The sequence below is a fragment of the Pinus tabuliformis genome, chromosome X (genome assembly GCF_031772625.1).
Source record: "Pinus tabuliformis cultivar Carrire ecotype Pingquan chromosome X, CPIR1, whole genome shotgun sequence".
NCBI lineage: Eukaryota > Viridiplantae > Streptophyta > Pinopsida > Pinales > Pinaceae > Pinus > Pinus tabuliformis.
In genome coordinates, this window is record NC_142308.1 from 232434071 (window position 1) to 232455392 (window position 21322).

Below are 21322 nucleotides of genomic sequence, written 5' to 3' on the forward strand. Positions count from 1 at the left end.
CTACTGCCGAGGGCATTCTCTGTTGGGTGAGCCATTTCTGACACCCTAGATGTATTCAGAAACTGCATAATAATAAAACCCTCATATCTGTTGCACTGGTTTTCCCACATTGGGTATTTCCGGGGACAATTGTCCAAAAATAACGGTGTCCCTTGTGTGTTGTCTCAGTTATTTCAGTTGTTGATCTATATATGAGTTAAGGTTGCGTTTGTGTTATTTTCAGTATTTATATTCATAAATAACTTGTTAATGAAAAAACAAGTAGGAGAAAATAAACCAGATAATGCAGTAGGGATTTCTAACGTGTCAGACTTAGAAATTTCAACATGGTATCAGAGCATTGCAGATCACAGGAGAACTGAAGGCACCAGTAGTAATCTGAAGAATTTGCAGCAGTAGCAGCTGTCCCAAGAGACAACGTTGTTCCAGAGTAGAAGCAACAGAGAAGAAGTGACGCAGAGGGCCTGCATCATCATTTCAAGCCAGGAGGAGGGTCAGTGCAGAAGCAGAGAAGGGCAGATCAGACCTACGCAGTGCCCGATCATCTTTCTCAACCAGGAAAATCAACGTTGTGGCCAGGAGGAGCAGATTCTACCATTGTCGGGATTGCGCAGAGCCTAAAAGGCTCAGTTTCTTCAGTTGTTGGGGCTTGGGGAACTGTGGGCAAATTGTGATTGAGAAGTTGGTGGGGTGTTGTTTCTATCAGTTCAAATAAATACCTAAGGGGACAGAAGCAAGGTAGAGGGAATTGCTAACTTGATGGATTTCTAGCCAAGAAATCCAAATGCAAGTTGCAGTTGCAAGGAGGATCGGAGAGGAGCGGTTCGACATTTGGCGGGAGGATTTCCAGCAGGGAAATCAAGACTTAAAGGGAGATTTCCAAGAGGGAAGTCGAAACTCAGAGGGAGTCCAGGAAAGGAGCGGAAATGGCAGTGCACATACTAAGGGATAAGGACAGGTTGGACGGGGCTTCCAACTTTGTCATCCAGGGCCAGGATCTTGGCAGTCCTGGATTGACATCACATCAAGGACTTTGCCTTGAGAACCGTGGTTTTCCCGGTCGACCCAGTTGAAAAGGATTAGTACGAGGATGCAATAGCGAGGGCGAAGTGCATGATACTGGATGGGGTCAAAGATCATGTCATACCACATATTGCTGAATAGAACACAGCAAAGGAGATGTGAGATACTTTGACGACCTTGTATCAAGGCACATCCACGCAGCGGAAGATGCTATTGGAGAATCAACTGCGGTTGTATCATATGTAGAAGGGAGAGTAGATAGATTCGTTCCTCCTCAGATTGCAGGAGATTCGTGACCAACTTACTTCTGTGGGGTCTACACCAGATTCGGAGTTCATGGTGAGGACCACCCTGAATGGAGTCTCCAAGGAGTGGGAGACATTTGTCCAAAGTATTTTGGGTGGGGCTACTCTTTCACGATGGGAGGAAATGTGGGCAACTCTTCAACAAGAAGAGATCAAGAGGTTGACCAAGGTGAGGAGTAGTGGCAAGAAAGAGGAGGAGGAGGATGTGGCTTTAGCATCTGCGGGACAGCAAAGGAAGAGAAAGAAGAAGGATATCTCCAAGGTGAAGTGCTTCCATTGTGGGGAGCTGGGACATTATTCATCCCAGTGTCCCAAGAAGAAAGACAAGGGACAGGCTTCCGACTCCAAGGAAGCTCTAGCTAAGGCAGAGAAAGAAGTTGAGACTGATGACGACTGTGCCATGAGTGCTCATGCACCTCTAAAGAAGAGGTGGGGAGACATCGAGTTGTAGTCAGGGGAACTACAAACTAGGGGTAGGATCCTTGAGGTGCCCAAACTCTTGGATCATATCTGGCGATGGATGCCCTTAACGATAGTAGCAGAATGACAGATGTCAAGTGGAGCAAAGTGTAGTGGAGCAGCAAGGCATTGCTTGGGTGCAGAAATCTGAGGCAACGCAGTGGAGGGTGCAACAATACGAGAGACACAGAGTTGTATGTAGCAACGCAGTGGTAGCAAAGGGAGCACAAGATAGCAGTAGAGACAGCTTCAGTTTCATGTGGCTTCCAGACTAACTGGGATGTCAGTATTTGGGAGAATTCAGTTACCCAATTCTCGGTAGCTGAGTTGCAGTGCAGCAATTAGCAGTGGCAGTGCTAGGGGCAGCATATTGAGAGCGAGCTGCAGTACAGATGTAGCAGCAGTTAGTGGCAGTTTCATGGGCAGCAGTACAGGAAGTAGCAGTGCAGATGATGTGTAGCAACAGGCAAGCATCAGCACAGGTACCGATGCGGAAGATCAGTGTGATGTTTCTATAATGAAACATTAGTAGAGCACATTCATCGCTAAGAGGAAGTGTTGATTTTTGGTAACATCGGATGTGCTCTAGTCATAAAAATTGGTGGAGAGGCTAAAGCACATAAGATCTCCAAGACCCAGAAACGGTTTGGGGAAATTCCACCCGGTTGTAGAGATATTGAAATAATTAATATTTTTAATGGGGTTCCTGAGTCTAAACTTAGGAAAATTAAAATATTAATGGGTATTAATATAAAACTAGGTGAGAATGTTCTAAATGACATGGATCAAGACAAACCTAATCTTAACCATTGATTAGGGACTTAGTATCGACTGTTGAAGATTCAACAGGAAAAGTATAAGAGGAGGCCTGAAGGTCAGTTGGAGACAACTAGAGACACACCAAACTGATCAGTCAATTCGATTTTCTAGAGCGGGGTTTGCTGAGAGAATCGAGCTAGTGATCTGTTGCAGCAAGGGGCAGTTCGGCACGAGGCCAAGAATACATAGCAAAGAGGCAGAGATAGTGCCAGAGAGACAACGCAGAGCCTAGAGAGGCTAACACAAAGGCCGCTAGGAGCTACGCAAAGGCTGAAGAGGCCAACGTGGGTGACGCAGAGGATCTGAGAGTTGACGCAAAGGGTCTGAGAGTTGATGCAAAGGCTAGTAGAGCTGATGCAGGGTCAAGAGGCAGCGCTGGGAGACTTTCGTGGGGCAGACTGAGTGTTGGTGAGCCAGGAAGGGTGACGCAGTCCCTGCAGAGTGATGCAGAGCAGTAGAGAAGCTTGGAGCAACTTTCGTTGTCCAGCTAAGGAGTTGTCGTAGTTGCTGTGAGATCGATCATGACTAGCCGAAATATCTGTCTCCGAGGAGAGGTACTATTGCCGAGGGCATTCTCTGTTGGGGAGCCATTTCTGGCACCGTAGATGTATTCAAAAACTGCATAATAATAAAACCCTCATATCTGTTGCACCGGTTTTCCCATATTGGGTTTTTCCGGGGACGGTTTTCCAAAAATAACGATGTCCCTTGTGTGTTTGTCTCAGTTATTTCAGTTGTTGATCTGTATATGAGTTAAGGCTGCATTTGTGTTTATTTTCAGTATTTATATTCATAAATAACTTGTCAATGAAAAGAACAAATAGGAAAAAATAAACCAAATAATGCAGTAGGGATTTCTAACGTGTCAAACTTAGAAATTTCAACAATAACAACGAAGATGACAATTCCGCTACAAGTAGAAAAAAGAGATCCAACATTTCATTAGTAAGCTTTGAGGACAAAGCTTCTTGAAGAGAGAGATAATGTTATTAAGATAATTCATATAAAAATAATAAATATAAATATAAGAAATAATAATTAATTAACTAATGGTTAGTTAGTTAGTAATGAAGAGGCATGTCTTAGAGACATGACCATTCATGAAAGGGCACCTGCCTAGGGTATATAAGCAAACCCTCATTCTCATTTGTAATCATCTCATATCTTACATCAATTCAATATACCGTTACATGTCTTACAATGGACATTTATGTCTTGAAAGTATTTTAAATATTTTCGATGCATATACGACTTTTGGTCGTTACAACTTCCTATATTCAAAGTCAGGAGGGAAACCCCTCCAAAGTTGGCTCCTTCTTTGTAGCTTTGGGCCTTAATTCTAGCTATATTTCTTATGTTATCCTACGGAAGCCTCTGGTTTAAAGAAAGTTGGTGAATTTCGGGTCTAAAGTTTATCATTTGCGACTTTTGTGTATTGGGAATTGTGTAAATTTCTGTTTTCCCACCCCGGTTTTCAGTTTCTCCTTATTTCTCCCATGTAGTTAAATGCCCATTCCCATAACCATACATTTAACAGACTGAAAAAAATAAATATTGTTGAAAACACAAATTCTGGAAATTTTTCAGAATGCTGGAAATTGCAGAATTAAAAATCAGCAATCAAAAACAGCCATTAAAACACTGATATTTTTGGTCAACTTGACCCTGGAAAAACCCCCTACAACTCTTGGGGAAAACCAGTTTGAGAGCTCTTCTTTATTTCTGAAAATTGCCTTTTTACAGTGAGAATTATTCAGCAAAAAATCAGCAAGAAAATTTACAACTTATCTCTTTTCCCATGCCTCACAGCAATCTGGAAATTACAGCAAACAGGACAGCAATAAATGCTGTACGGCCTCCGTTTTGTGTGCAGAAAAATCAACAAACTGCTCCTCGATTTTTGTGCAAAAATCTGCCTTTCACTATGTGCTGAATCAGCTATACAAATCTGCTCAATTGCTGCCTTGGAATGTGTGCCAAGCTGCTGTCTCCTTCTCCTCCCTGCTCAGAAATCTCTCTTGCTCTCTTGCTCTCCTTCTCCCAATCTGCTCATGAAAGAATGAATGACCTTTTCCTCCTTTTCCTCCTTTAATATAACTCCAAGTGACTTTTGGGTGATCTCTAAATCCAATGGCTGAAATAGATTTAGATCAATGGCTGAAATTAAATGCTCATTTAAATCTCACTTTCTATTTTTTAATTCACCCCACTTTAATAAAGACCCACTTAATCATTTATTTCCAAAGTCACTTTTCCTTTCTAATTTTTCATTGACTTTATAAAAGTTACTTTAAAATTAGACTTAGTAACTTTATCACTTAAAGTCACTTTTAAATTAGATTTAACTTTATAAAATTATAAAGTCACTTTAGGAGAAAAATTAAATTCTTTTGGACACTTTTCCCTAGGCCAAAGATCAAAGCCTAAGAGAACCACCTGTCCTCCGGTACCAAATTTCAACACTCCCTCTTACCGAGGAAGGTGTTTCTCACCACACCCATCTTGTCTCTGAAGTAGACATGCTTGCCCCGTGGTAAGGCTTTGGTAAGAATATCTGCAACCTGCTCATCAGTGGAAATATACTCAAGTTTCACAACTCCCTTCTGAACATAGTCTCTGATGAAATGATATCTGATCCCGATATGCTTTGACCTGTCATGAAATACTGGATTCTCCGTGAGTTTAATGCAACTCTGATTATCACAGTAAATCACTGAAGGTCTCAACGGCTGACCAAATAAGCCAAACAACATCTTGCGAAGCCAGATGGCCTCACAACTAGCTAGACTGGCTGCCATATACTCTGCTTCCGCTGAACTCAGTGCTACTGACTGCTGCTTCCGGCTGAACCATGACACTACTGCGGAACCCAACCCAAAACAACACCCTGAAGTGCTCTTCCTATCAGAAGCACAACCTGCCCAATCAGAATCAGTGTATCCTGCCAATCTCACTCCATCTCCCTGCCTGTAGTCCAGACCATAATCCACTGTCCCCTCCAAATACCGCAAAATGTGTTTTGCAGCCACCCAGTGAACCTTCCTAGGCTCACACATAAACTGACTCATCATGTTGACTGCAAAACAAATATCTGGTCTAGTGTTGACCAAATACATCAAGGAACCAATCAGCTGCCTGTACAATGTGGGATCCACCAACTCGGAATCCGAAGCATGAAGCTTCTTCCAGTTGGTGATCATCGGTGTCGACATGGGTCTACAATCCTCCATGTGGAATCTGCTAAGGATGTCCACAATATACTTCCCCTGCCCCAGGAAGAAATGCCCCTCCTCCTGCCACACCTCCAAACCCAAAAGGTAATGCATCAGGCCGATGTCCTTCATCTCAAACTCCGTCGCAAGATCTCTCTTGCAGTGCTCTATGAGTCTCTCTGCACCTGTAATGATCAAGTCATCCACATACAGCACCAGAATGAGAGGCTCCTCACCAATCACAATAAAGTAAAGGTTCGGATCTGCCTCACTCTTTGTGAAACAAATCCCCTGCAAGTATGTATCTATCCTAGAGTACCAAGCTCTGGGAGCTTGCCTCAGGCCATAAAGGGCCTTCTTCAGTCTGCACACATGGGACTCCTTCCCATGCACCTCAAAGCCCTGTGGCTGCTCAATGTACACCTCCTCCTGTATGAAGCCATTGAGAAATGCGGTCTTCACATCCATCTGGTGGATCTTCCAACCCATCTCTGCTGCTATCGATATAATGGAGCGAATCGAAGTATATCGAGCCATGGGAGCGAAGGTCTCCTCATAATCAACTCCCTCTACCTGGGAGAACCCTCTAGCCATAAACCTCGCTTTGAATTTCTCAATGCTGCCATCTGCAGCATGCTTTACCTTGTAAAGCCATCTGGAAGTAACCACGGATTTGCCCTCAGGCCTCGGCACCACCTCCCAAACATCATTCTTCATGATAGAAGAATACTCCTCCTGCATGGCCTCTCTCCAGACCTGCTGGCTAGCTGCCTCCTCATAGCTAGAAGGCTCAGAGTCAAGGATTCTGGTAACCATCGCCATATAGCTACAAAACCTCTCAGGTGGTCTACTCTCTCTAACCGGCCTCTTTGACTCAGCAACAGATGTGGCATCTCTCAAGGTGTCCTGAAGCCACTTGGGCTTCCTCTTCCCTGAGCGCACTTCTCCCACCGGAGAATGAAACTCCTCCTCCTCATCATCATCAGTAGCCTGAACTCCTGACTGTCTGTCTGTTGTCCTCCTGCCTGCACCTGAACCTGTAGAAGCTGAGGTACTGTGTGAACTGTCCATCAGTGGACTCCCTAGTGAACTGCTCTGTGAACTGCTCTGCATGCTGCCCGGAGCACCACCCCTCTGGCTCGATGAGCCACTGCTCACTGACGGACCTGACATCCTCATAGATGTACCTCCGGATCCTCCTGATCCCTGCCCACTGGATCCCTGCGACTGACTCAACTGCTGCTGAGGGTCTGGCTGATCCAGATACTCTAACTCCTGTGACCTCCTAAAGGCCCTGTCTTCCTCGAACTTCACATCCCGTCTGACAACAACTCTCCTCTGTGCAGGAATGTAAATCCGAAAGACCTTTGAGGTCTCACTGTAGCCCACAAAGATACCCTTCTCTGCGGTGGGCTCTAGTTTGGTCCTCTTCTCCTTGGGTATATAGGAGTATGTTATGCATCCAAAGATATGAAGATGACCAATATCAGGCTTCTTCCCAGAGAAAGCCTCCTCCGGAGTCATGTGCCCCAAGGCACGATGCGGACTCCTGTTCTGCAAGTAAACAGCTGTGTTGCAGGCCTCTGCCCACAAGAACAATGGCAACCCCTGATCATGTAACATAGCTTTGGCAGCCTCTATGATGGATCTGTTCTTCCTCTCCGCAACCCCGTTCTGCTGGGGGTTGTAAGGAACAGTGAACTCCCTCCTAATGCCTGCCTCCGCACAATAATCAACAAACTCTCCAAGGGTGTACTCTCCTCCATTGTCCGACCTCAGGGACTTGATCTTTCAACCTGTCTGAATCTCCACAAGAGCTCTGAACTCCTGAAACTGCTTGAAGACCTCACTCTTGGTCTTCAAAAAATAAATCCAGGTCCTCCTGGAGTGATCATCAATGAATAACACATAGTACTCATATCCACTCAAGGAAACATGAGACATCCGACCGCTCACATCGGAATGAATCAAATCAAGTATCCTCGTCGCTCTGCTGTCACTGTTGGGAAAAGGGGATTTGGCAAACTTGCCCATCGCACAACCTCTGCAAGTATCAAAGTGATCAGTACTGAAATCTGGCACACCTGTAGTGATCTCCCGCAATGTCCTCAAGGCTCCATGATACATATGTCCCATCCTGCGGTGCCAAATCTCACACAGCTCAGAATTGCTAGCTCTGCTGTCGGTACTACTGCTCAATGCCAAAAGGGGCTGGAATGCAAACTTGTACACCTTTGTATGGCGTACACCTATCACTCTAGCTGAATCAGCTAGAGTGCCCCTGGGATACATCAACACCTGTCCTCCCCTGAACAGTACCTCATATCCTCTGTCCTCCAAAGCTGAGACGGATATGAGGTGCTTCCTCATCCCTGGCACATAAAGAACCTCTGACACCTTCAAGGGAGGTTTGGACTCCCTCTGAAATGTCATTGTCCCCACCCCGACCGCTCTAACAACTCTGTCATCACCGAGTACTACCTCAATATCAGTGCCACTCTCTGAAAGCTCTGAGAAGTACTCCCGGACTCCTGTCATGTGACGTGAAGCCCCACTGTCCACATACCAGATACCTGAAGATGCTCCGCTAATTGAGGGAAAAGCATGCTCCCTCTGAACCTGTGTGGCAGGTGATCCTGCACTAGAGGACTCACATGTAGTGAACGCAAACTCCCGGTCAAAACGACCTGCAAAGTCCTCAATCTCAGCTGAAGCTGCCACATCCTGGTTCTTCCCCTTCTTCTTTTTCTCCGGACACACAACTGCATAGTGTCCCATCTTCTGACAATTCCAACACTTCACCTTGGAATAGTCCTTCTGTATGTTCCCCTGTTTACCTTTACCTTTGCCTTTGCCCCCACCACTGCTTGTGGAAGCCTGCTTCTTCCCTTTGCCTTTCTTGCCTCCTGCAACCAGTGCTACATCCTCATCCTGCTCAACTGGCCTAGCTGCCCCAAGCTGTCCTTTCTTGATCTCTGTCTGAATACAATCATCCCAAAACCTCTCCCATGTGGGAAGGGTCTCACATGCACAAACCCCATCAGCAAAGTTCAACCATGAACGGGGGAGGCCATTCACTGCAATCCGCACCAACTCAGTGGGTGGAATGGCCTCTCTAATCGCTGCCAACTCATCTCTCACATTAGTAATCTTTGTGAGATATCCAGCTGCACTATCATTACCCATCTTAATGTTCTTCAGCTTCTCCTTCAGGACCATCTTCCGGTTCTCATTGGTACTCTAGTAGAGATTGGACAATGATGTCCACATCTCATGGGCATTGCTCTTTCCTCTCACATGAGGAATGCAATGGTCTTTGATTCTATCTAGAATCAGCCTCTTACTCTTATTGTTCTTCTTTTTATACTCAGCCAACTGAGTAACATCAGTGGGCACAACAACAAGGTTCTGTGCGGTATGCACCATGATATCCCAGACTTCTGCCTCCTCAAAGATACTCTGCATTCTCTCCTTCCAAACGCTGTAATTTATATGCCCATCCAGCCTATCCTCCACCCTCAATCCCAATGACATCCTGCTGTCCTAAAACTGAAAAATAACACTGTTGTAGTAAAGATAAAACTGCTGTTTATGAAAAAATCAGCTTGCTGGAATTTTCTGAGTGAAAAATCAGCAACTGTAATTTTTCTTTTTGCTGTCCCAAACTGCCCTTCAGCACTCAAGCTCTGATACCATGTAGAAATTTCTGTTTTCCCACCCCAGTTTTCAGTTTATCCTTATTTCTCCCATGTAGTTAAATGCCCATTCCCATAACCATACATTTAACAGACTGAAAAAAAATAAATATTGCTGAAAACACAAATTCTGGAAATTTTTCAGAATGCAGGAAATTGCAGAATTAAAAATCAGCAATCAAAAACAGCCATTAAAACACATTAAAACACTGATATTTTTTGTCAACTTGACCCTGAAAAAACCCCCTACAACTCTTGGGGAAAACCAGTTTGAGAGCTCTTATTTATTTCTGAAAATTGCCTTTTTACAGTGAGAATTATTCAGCAAAAAATCAGCAAGCAAATTTACAACTTATCTCCTTTCCCGTGCCTCACAGCAATCTGGAAATTACAGCAAACAGGACAGCAATAAATGTTGTACGGCCTCCGTTTTGTGTGCAGAAAAATCAGCAAACTGCTCCTCGATTTTTGTGCAAAAATCTGCCTTTCACTATGTGCTGAATCAGCTGTACAAATCTGCTCAACTGCTGCCTTGGAATGTGTGCCAAGCTGCTATCTCTTTCTCCTCCCTGCTCAGAAATCTCTCTTGCTCTCTTGCTCTCATTCTCCCAATCTGCTCATGAAAGAATGAATGACATTTTCCTCCTTTTCCTCCTTTAATATAACTCCAGTGACTTTTGGGTGATCCAAGTGACTTTTGGGTGATCTCTAAATCCAATGGCTGAAATAGATTTAGATCAATGGCTGAGATTAAATGCTCATTTAAATCTCACTTTCTATTTTTTAATTCACCCCACTTTAATAAAGACCCACTTAGTCATTTATTTCCAAAGTCACTTTTCCTTTCTAATTTTTCATTAACTTTATAAAAGTTACTTTAAAATTAGACTTAGTAACTTTATCACTTAAAGTCACTTTTAAATTAGATTTAACTTTATAAAATTATAAAGTCACTTTAGGAGAAAAATTAAATTCTTTTGGACACTTTTCCCTAGGCCAAAGATCAAAGCCTAAGGGAACCACCTGTCCTCCGGTACCAAATTTCAACAGGAATCTGGAAAGTTGTTTATTTGATCAATTTGGAGCTTCTTGCTGTCGAAGAATCACCAATAGAAGTTTTGATTCTGCATCTAGGTTCCCATCTACAATTCTGGTTAGCCACTCTCTGTATACTATTAAATTGGGGTGGTCAAGCTTGTTCTTCCAAAGAGTCTGCTACAGTTGATGCTTCAACCATCATTACATCATGAATTCTGACTCAAATATTGAATCTTCTTCTACTTCCAGTCCATGCTCTTAGTGCTTTTCTGCTCATGATGTCGTGCAGAGGGAAGACTATGACTTACAAGTAAAATTTGTCAGATGTACCACACACAGGTCGAACATGTTGATCAAATATTGGCCCTCTAGCATCAAATCTTAAAATTGGAAGATGAGGTAGACGTTGTCAGGGTGGTCATTTCGAACCTCAAGCTTAGTAGAGATTCATCCATAGTTAGGGATCAACCTTTGGAGCATGCAGGAAAGCAGGTCATAGACCTCAACAAACCAGCGTCTGAATATGATTGATCGACATGCAATGTGTCTTTTGGTGCTTTGGTTTTTTGTAAGTTTTGATAGGAAGTCTCTCAATTTAATGGGTTTTCAATCAGGGTGCTAATGGGGAAACATCAAAGATGTAATGGGTTAATGGTTAGTATGTATCTGAGATAGTTTTGAATCTGAGCGATGTATTCCCCGTGTATTTGATAAAAACAAGCATAGATCTAATCTAAATATTACTCACTTTTGTTTAGAAAAAAAAAATGAAATAATTGTTGATAACTCCAAATCACACTTTAATTAACATTACAACTCCAAACAAAACTTTATCTAGTGTTATGACAACAATTTGGCACCCAACTTCATTTAAGAATTTAGTAATATTGAAAAACCAACAAGGTTGAATCATGATGCACTCGACACATTTCATGACATGCTTCCTAGAAGAATACTCCAAACTGGCAATGCTTTTGGACAAACATGTCGCATGTGATTTCTTATTATTGGGAAAACATAATTAAAATGATAATAAGTAATTGCAACAATATAAAGTAATGGCATGATTCCTTCAACTGGAAATTTGGTTGTTTTACAATGAAACTATAGATATATCTAACAAAATGAGTATAAAGGAAATTATTTTATCTAGCATAAAATTCTACATACAAAGTTCATTTACCTTGATTAACTCCAATGACCTCTTTATTGCTTAAGATCTCCAAAGTTTCTTTGGTCATATTTCTCACATCACAACCAATCAATAATGGTGCCTGGAAAAAAAACAATATACAATATGAATGAGAAACATTAGAGGGAGAATTAATACAAAAACCTGAAGAGAAAAGGGATTGAAAAGGGAGTGAATATGGAGAACTTAACTAAATCCATGGAGAATCTTTTCACAAAAAAAATATTTTAGAAGTGGTTTGACCTATTGTTTCTCATACCACAAGTGCCAGCACATCAATCGTATTTGCCAATTTATTTTCTTGTTAAAGAATTGCACATATTGCATAATTATGACTCTTCTAAAAGTTTTTAATAGTGCCATAGTGTTTGAATAAAGTTTCTACTAAAGTAGGTAGGCGATTATGAAGAATAATTAACCATTTAGTGAAAAAAGTTATCCTAGGCAATTACCCATTTTGTGGAGAGAGTTATCCAAGACAGTTACCACTTAGGTACCTATTAATGTAGTCTTTGTGGTTATATTGAATAGCTATACATTTGGTTTTTCTTAGAGTATATTAAATGGTCGCATAGGCTCACTTCCCAATTTGTAAGAGTTAAGCAAGGCATAAAAAAGGGGAAACTTGAATCTACTCTAGGAAGATTATAATAAACATAAAAGGTGTTGGATAGTTTCAAGTGAATACTCAAATATTAGTACTAGAGTATTTGGTGGTAGTTCTCTAAAAAATAATAGTACTAAAGTATTTAGAAACAATCCTCTCTAGACAATAAATGGATGTTGTCTCCCCTCCAATTAAAGATGAGTTAAACACCAATATATATGGTATATGTATCCTTTTTGAAATATTGCATATGTTACTTCATAAAACAAATAAGTACACCACCGAAGAGAAAAAATTACATCACACAAACACCAAAACTTTGTTAACATTTGGGTACTAGAGGACAAGTGGTTCCCTAAGGCTTTGATCTTTGGCCTAGGGAACAGTGTCCAAATTTATTTGTGCTTTTCTCCTAAAGTGACTTTATAAGTGGTAAAGTCAATTTAATTTAAAAGTGACTTTATAAGTGGTAAAGTTACATTCTAATTTAAAGGTGACTTTATTAAAGTCAATGAAGAATTAGAAAGTGAAAAAGTGACTATGGAAATAAAAGGCTAAGTGGGTATTTATTTAAGTGGGTGAGCTGAAAAAATAGAAAGTTAGAATTAAATGCACATTTATTCTCATCCCTAGATCTAAATGAATCTCAGCAATTAGATTTTAGGGTAACACAAAAAGTCATTTAAAGAGTAAAAAGAGAAGAGAAGAGAAAAAGATCAATTCATTCTTTCATAAGCATTTGAGAGAAAGAGAAGAGAGAGCAAGGAGAAAATTTCTTAGCAGTGAGGAAGTGGAGGAGAGCAACAAGAAGACATTTCAGCAAATCTGGGCAACAGCATTTACTGGCATGCATCCCAAGGCAAAACCATACAACAGGAGAAAGGCACAGAAATCAAGGAAGAGGGACAACAGCAAGGGCACAAATTTTGAAGTAGGTTTTGGGCAAAATTTTTGAGACAATTGTACTATTGAAATCCGTACAGTCCGTACAATCCGCATAGCAGGTTCCAGGCATGATTTTCGAGGCAGGTCATAAAAAATTTAATGTTGTTTTATTGCTGGACAATTTTTGTTTTGCCAGTTTGCTAATTGGCACAATTTTCGAGGCGGAGTTCAAGTACGGAAATCGAGATAAGTTGTAATTTGTGGTTGCTGGAATTTTTATTGTGTATTTCAGTTTCTCTGTAAAAGCATTTTCAGAAATAAAGAAGAGCTCTCAAACTAGTTTTCCCCAAGAGTTGTAGGGGGGGTTTTTCCAAGGTCACATTGACCAAAAATCACTGTGTTATTTTCTGTGTGTGGCTGTCATAATTTTGTTGTGTTTTATTTCTGCAATTTCAGCAGTTGCAAAATCTCTAAATTTGTGTTTTTAGAAAATATTGTCATTTCCAGATTTTTAGAATTTTTATCATGCTTGGCTTTAAAACTAAATGCATGTAGTGATAAGGAAAACTGATAACCGGAGTGGAGGTTGAAATTCTTCATGGTATTAGAGGCTGGTTGGCTGGAAAGTGCAGTTTGGGACAGCAAAGTGAAAATTACAGCAAGCTGATTTTCACACAGAAAACAGAAACCTTTACCACATATTTGAAAATTTCGATTTGGTAGGACAGTGAAACATGTCTTTGGGTTTGAGAGTTGAAGACAAGATGGATGGGCAGAACAACTACAGTGCATAGAAGGAGAGAATCCAGAGCATCTTTGAGGAAGCAAAAGACTGGGGCATTATGGTAAATACCACACGAAACCCAATAGCAGTACCTGCTAACCCTGTACAGTTGATAGAGTTTAAAAAAAAGAATGCTAAGGCAAAAAGATTGACTCTGGAAGGAGTCAAAGATTATGTCATTCCTCATGTGAGAGAAAAGACATATGCACATGAGATGTGGACAGCCTTGACCAGTCTTTACCAGAGCTCAAATGAAAAAAGAAAAATTGAAGGCCATTAAAATGGCTAAGACTGACAATGTTACAGCATAACTCACAAAGATCACTTCAGTGAAAGATGAGTTGGCAGCCATAGGTGAGATCATTGCACCCACTGAGTTGGTGAGGATTGCTTTGAATGGTCTTCCCAAGACTTGGGAGAATTTCGTGGATGGCATTGTATCACGGGAAAACCTTCTCGATTGGGAGAGGTTGTGCGATGATTGCATTCAGAATGAGATTCGAAAGAACCATCTTGGGGCAGCCAAACAAGTGGAGGAGGATGACAATTTGGCATTGTTAGAAAGAGGCAAAGAAGGGCAGAGAAAAGAAGCAAGCTTCCAACAGTGGAGGCAAAGGTAAAGGCAAGCAGCAAACAAAGAGAAGGACTATTCCAAAGTCAAATGTTGGAATTATCAAAAGTTGGGACACTATGTTGTTGTGTGTCCAGAGAAGAAGAACAAGAAAGGGAGAGACAAACCCATGGAAGCTTCTGCAAAGATAGAGAGCTTCTCAGAGAGATTTGATCGGGATTTTCGGTTCATAGCTTGTGAGGCCACTAGTGCAGGATCACCGCCATACAGGTTTAGAGGGAGTGTGCACTCTCCACTACTAGCAGAGCATCTTCTAGCATTTGGTGTGTTGATAGTGGCGCTTCTCGCCACATGACAGAAGTCAGAGAGTACTTCTCAGAGCTTTCAGAGGATGATAGTAGATACTGATATGCAGGTAGTACTTGGTGATGACAACATGGTTAGAGCAGTCGGTGTGGGGACATTGACATTTGATAGGGGACCCAAACCTCCCTTGAAAGTGTTAGATGTTCTATATGTGCCTGGAATGAAGAAGAACCTGATATCTGTCTCAGCACTTGAGGACAGAGGGTATGATGTGTTGTTCAGGAGAAGGTAGGTGCTTATATATGTTAGGGGAACTCCAGCTTCTTCAGCTAGAGTGATTGGTGTATGCCATGCCAAGGTGTACAAGTTCTCATTCCAGCCCCTAATGGCATTGAGTGGCAGCACCCAAGATAGGACCGACAACAGGTCTAGCAGTTCAGAGTTGTGTGAGATTTCGCACTGCAGGATGGGGCACATGTATCATGGGGCCTTGAGTACATTGCAGGAGATCACCACTGGTGTGCCAGATTTCAGTTCTGATCACCTTGATGTATGCAGAGGATGTGTTATGGGGAAGTTTGCCAGACCCCCTTTCCCAGCAGAGCGACCAGGATCCTTGACTTGATTCATACCGATGTGAGTGGTCGAATGTCTCATGTATCCTTGAGTGGCTATTGAGTACTATGTTTTATTCATTGTTGACCCCTCCAGGAAGACCTGGATTTATTTCTTGAAGACCAAGACTGAGGTCTTCAAGCGGTTTCAAGAGTTTAAAGCTCTTGTGGAGACCCAGACAGGTAGGAAGATCAAGGTCCTCAGGTCAGACAATGGAGGGGAGTATACCCTTGGTTTGTTTTTTGATTTTTGTGCTGAGGCAGGCATTATGAGGGAGTTCACAATTCCTTACAACCCCCAGTAGAATGGAGTTGTAGAGAGAAAACAGATCCATTGTAGGGGCTGCCAAAGCCATGCTTCATGATCAGGGGTTACCTTTACTTTTGTGGGCAAAGGCCTGCAACACTGTTGTGTACTTGCAGAACAGAAGTCCACATCGTGCCTTGGGGAATGTGACTCCGGAGGAGGATTTTTCTAGGAAGAAGCCTGATGTTGGGCACTTTCGTATCTCTGGGTGCCTTACATATTCCTATGTCCCCAAGGAGAACAGGACCAAGCTAGAGCCCACTGCAGACAAGGGCATTTTTGTGGGTTATTGCGAGACCTCGAAAGCTTATCAGATTTATCTTCCTGCGCCGAGTAAAGTGGTTGTCAAGGGAGATGTGAAGTTCGAGGAGGAGAGAGCTTTCAAGAAGTCACCAGAGTTAGAGTATCCAGAGTCACCAGACCCTCAGGAGCAAATGAGTCAGTCACAGGGATCCAGTGGTCAGGGATCAGGAGGTACATCAATTACGGTGTCAGGTCCATCAGTGAGCAGTGGCTCTCAGAGTCAAGTGGGTGGTTTTTCAGGCAGCATGCACGGCAGTCCGCAAAGTAGTTCACAGGGTAGTCCACCAATGGACAATTCGCATGGTACTTCAGCATCTACAGGCATAGATTCAAGCATGACGTCAGTTGGCAAGCCTTCAGGAGTTCAGGCTTCTGATGATGATGAGGATTCTTTCACTCCAATGGGAGAAGTATGCTCAAGGAAGAGGAAGCCCAAGTGGCTTCAAGATACCTTGCGCGAGGCCACATTAGTTGTTCGGCCAAAGAGGCAGGTTAGAGAGAGTAAACCACCTGAGCAATTCTGTAGTTACATGGCATTAGTAACAAGCATTATTGACTCCAAGCTTTATAGTTATGAGGAGGCAGCTAGCCAGCAGGTCTAGAGAGAGGCCATAATGGAAGAGTATTCTTCTATTAAGAAGAACGATGTTTGGGAGGTAGTGTCGAGGCCTGAAAGTAAATCAATTGTTACTTCCAAATGGCTCTACAAGATAAAGCATGTTGCAGATCGCAGCATCGAGAAGTTCAAGGCTCGATTTGTGGCGAGAGGGTTCTCACAGGTATAGGGAGTTGACTATGATGAAACCTTCACTCCCGTAGCTCAGTATACATCTATTCGCTCCATTATATCGATCGCAGCGGAGATGGGTTGGAAGATCCACCAGATGGATGTGAAGACCGCATTTGTCAATGGCTTCATTGAGGAGGAGGTTTATATTGAGCAGTCGCAGGGCTTTGAGGTGCATGGGAAGGAGTCCCATGTATGCAAATTGAAAAAGGCACTCTATGGCCTGAAGGAAGCTCCTACAGCTTGGTACTCAAGGATTGATACATACTTGCAGTAGTTGGGTTTCACAAAGAGTGAGGTTGATCCAAACCTATACTTCATTGTGGTGGGTGAGGAGCCTCTCATTCTGGTGTTGTATGTTGATGACTTGATCATCACTGGTGTAGAGAGACTCATTGAGGGTTGCAAGAGAGATCTTGCTTCAGAGTTTGAGATGAAGGATATCAGCTTGATGCATTATTTTCTGGGATTGGAGGTGTGGCAGGTGGAGAGGCATTTCTTCCTGGGACAAGGGAAATACATTGTGGATTTTCTTAGCAGATTTCACATGGAGGACTACAAACCCATGTCTACACCTATGATCACTAACTGGAAGAATCTTCACGCTTCTGATTCCGAGTTAGTGGATCCTACTCTATACAGATAGTTGATTCGTAAATTGATGTATTTGGTCAACACTCAACCAAATATATGTTTTGCAGTGAACACTATGAGTCAGTTCATGTATGAGCCCAGGAGAGTGCATTGGGTGGCTGCAAAACACAGTCTTCGTTACTTGCAGGGGACTGTGGATTTTGGTCTAGATTATAGATAGGGTGATGGAGTGAGACTAGCAGGGTACACAAATTCAGATTGGGTAGGTTGTGCTTCAGATAGGAAGAGTACTTCCGGGTGTTGTTTTGGGTTAGGTTCGGCAGTTGTATTGTGGATCAGCCAAAAACAACAGTCGGTTGCATTAAGCTCAGCTAAGGCAGAGTATATGGCTCCCAGTTTGGCTAGTTGTTGTTGATTTGGGGTGGCATCAGATGTGCTCTAGCCATGAAATTTGGCGGAGAGGTTGGGGTACATGAGATCTCCAATACCCAGAAAGGGTTTGGGCAGATTCTAAACAGATAAGGAGATATTAAAATAATTAATATTTTTAATGGAGTCCCTAAGTCTAAACTTATGGAAAATAAAATATTAATGTACATTAATATGAATCTGTGTTAGAATGGTCCAAAAGACATGGATCAAGCCAAATCTAATCTTAGTTGTTGATTAGGGACTTAATCTCAGCCGTTGAGATATCAATAGGAAAAGTATAAGAGGAGGCTTGAGGGTCACTTGGAGAGTACACCAGATGATCAATCATTCTATTCTCTAGAGCGGGGTTTGCTAAGAGAGATAGAATCAGTGATTGGGAGAGTAGTTGAGGGGCATTGAGTACAGAGGAACAGAGAAGGCAGAGATTGTGTTGGGAGAGCGGCGCAGCAACCAAGGAGGGTGACGCAGAGCTAACAAGGGCTCACACAGGGCCAGCCAAGTGCTGCATAGAGCACCAAAGGGGCCAGCGTAGCTGACACAGAGGCTCCCAGAGCTGATAGGGCCTCCTATGGCTGACGCGGGCCAAGAAAGGCTGACGCAGGGCCGACATGAGACAGAGAGGGGCTAACACAATCCAGATTGGGCAGACGCAGGGGTTGCAGGAGCAGTTTTGTGCTGAGGAGCTGCCAAAAGGGTTTTTCGTGGTTTCAGCCAAGAGATTTCTCTCAAACTGTGAGGTATAGCTGCTAAGGAAATTCTCTGTAGGGTAGGCCAGTTACAGCACTTAGATTATACTCTGATATTGCTTAATAAGAAAACCCTCAGATCGCTGCACCGGTTTTCCCACATTGGGTTTTTCCGGGGACATTAGTCCAAAAATAATGGTGTCATGCGGTGTGTTTGTTCTTATTTCTTTTAGTTGTTTATCTGTAATATGCTAAGCATGCACTGGGGTTTATTTTCAGTATTTACTTTGTAAATAACTTGTTAAAGAAAAATAACAAGTAGGTACGAATAAATCAGAAAAAGTGCATGATGGGTTTCTAAACAAAGTAAATTTAGAAACTTCAACATGGTATCAGAGCGTGATTGCAAATCACAAGAGGACTAAAAGACATCAACCGAGCGGAGCAATAGCAGCAGAAAACAGTTGTCCCGAGGTGATAAGCTGTTTCTAGCAGCGCAGAAGCCAAGAAGTGTGACGCAGAGCCAACCAAAGCCATGCAGAAGAAGCCGGGAGCTGCGCAGAGCCTCTATGAGGCCAACATTGTTGAAACAAAGGGCCAGAGGGCTAACGCAGGCCCTTCTGGGGTGACGAAGAGCCAGCGTGAGGCAGAGAGGGGCTGACGCAGTTCACAGAGGCAGTTGTTGGAGTCTAGAAGGCTGCAGAAATATTGCAGAGTGGAGCTGGTGAGGTACTGTAGTCAGAACAGTACCTGACAGAGCAGGGCCAGAGGAGTTGTTACCGAGGGTTTCTAGTCGAGGAACCTGGATCAGTAGTGCAGTTGCACAAGACGATCAGAGTAGGGGGCATCTCGACAAGCGGCAGAAGGATTTCCAGGAGGGAAATCAGGACTCAGAGGGAGTCCAAAAGAGAACTTCCAGATGGGAAGTAGAGACTCAAAGGAGTTGAACAGAGAACTTCCAGGAGGGAAGTAGCGGAGCGTCATGGCACTACACGAGGTAAGAGACCAGGATAGGTTGGACGGAGCATCGAACTTCCCAGTTTGGAAGGCCAGAATCTTATCAGTGTTTGACAAGTATCGTGTCAAGAACTTCGCCTTGAAGGTTATAGCTATCCCAATCGACCCCAATGATAACGACAAGTACAAAGAGGCGATGGCGAAGGCCAAGTGTATTATCCTTGACGGGGCCAAGGAGCATGTGGTACCACATATAGCCGAGAAGGAAACAGCAGTTGAGATGTGGGAGGCTCTCAAGAACCTGTACCAGCATACTTCTGTGCAGAGAAAAATGCTACTCGAGAACCAGATGAGGTCGTATCAGATGAAGAAGGGTCAATCGATTGACACCTTCCTCGGAGGACTGAATGAGATCCAAGACCAGTTGACTGCTATAGGAGCGACACCGAATCAAGAGCTTATGGTGAGAATAGCCATGAATGTTGTCTCAGAAGATTGGGAAGTGTTTATCCATAGTATCCTAGGCAGAGGGACTCTCCCACCTTGGGGCGAGATGTGGGCAAGTCTTCGCCAAGAAGAGATCAAACAACAGTCAAAGATAGGTAGCAGCAGCAAAGGGATCAAGGTCAAACAGGAGGAGGAGGATGTGGCCCTATCATCTAAGGGAAAGCGGGAGAAGTGGAAGAAGAAAGATCTCTCCAAGATCAAGTGCTTCCAATGTGGGGAGATGGGTCATTATGCGACCCAGTGCCCAAGGAAGAAGAGTAAGGCAGAGTCTTCCGAGACTAAGGCAGCGCCAGCACGGGCAAAGAAGGAAGTTTTGACAAACGATGACTATGCCATGAGTGCACACGCACCACTTGAGCGAAAGTGGGGAGACATCGAGTCGTAGTCAGGCGGACTACAAGCGATGAGAGGCAGGATCCTCGAGGTACCCAGCCTCTTGGATTAAACCTTGCGACGAGAGCCCCGACGAGGAGTAGCAGTATTGGCTGAGTGGGTAGAAACGGATGCAGATGGAGCGGCAGAGAGAGATACAGTGCAGGAGTCCCGAGACAACGCTAAGTTAGTAGGCTATAGCAGTGCGAGAGGCACAGGTGTGTTGCACCAGTGCAATAAGGCACAGAGAGGTGTGCAACAGTGCGAGATGCAGGGAATTGTTGCAGCAACGCAGAGGTCAGAAAGGGAGCACTTGTCAGCGGCAAAGGGAGCTTCAGCATCAGTGGGTGTTTCTAACCCAATAGGGAGGTCAGTTGGGAGATCAGTTACTTACTTCTCAGTAACTGAGTTGCAGTGCAGCAGCGGGCAGCACGATGCAACTTGATGAGAGGAGGTGTAGTGCAAATGCAGTGCTAGGGGAAAGGACCAGCAGCAGCACGGATGCAGAGGGAGCTGTCGTACAGATGCAGCAGTGGCAGTGGCAGAACCATGGGTAGCGATACAGGAGGCAACAGTGTAAAGGATGGTGGGCAGTAAGGCCTAGCATCAACACAGGGACCGATGCCAGATGATCAAGGTGATATTCACTGAGGAGTATTGCTAAAGCACAGTCCTCGCTAAGAGGGAGTGTTGATTTGGGGTAGCATCGGATGTGCTCTAGCCAAGAAATTTGGTGGAGAGGTTGGGATACATGAGATCTCCAATACCCAGAAAGGGTTTGGGCAGATTCTAAACAGATCAGGAGATATTAAAATAATTAATATTTTTAATGGAGTCCCTAAGTCTAAACTTAGGGAAAATAAAATC

General features: G+C 43.3%; 1 pseudogene across 1 annotated transcript in view; it reads right to left on the reverse strand.

Moving 5' to 3' along the window:
- Positions 1-21322, reverse strand: part of LOC149139216 (alpha-galactosidase 3-like) — a 271546-nt pseudogene that overhangs the window by 63220 nt on the left and 187004 nt on the right. Inside the window, exon 12 of the transcript XR_016265258.1 lies at positions 11735-11825. The product of XR_016265258.1 is annotated as an alpha-galactosidase 3-like (transcript). The remainder of the gene's footprint in view (positions 1-11734; positions 11826-21322) is intronic.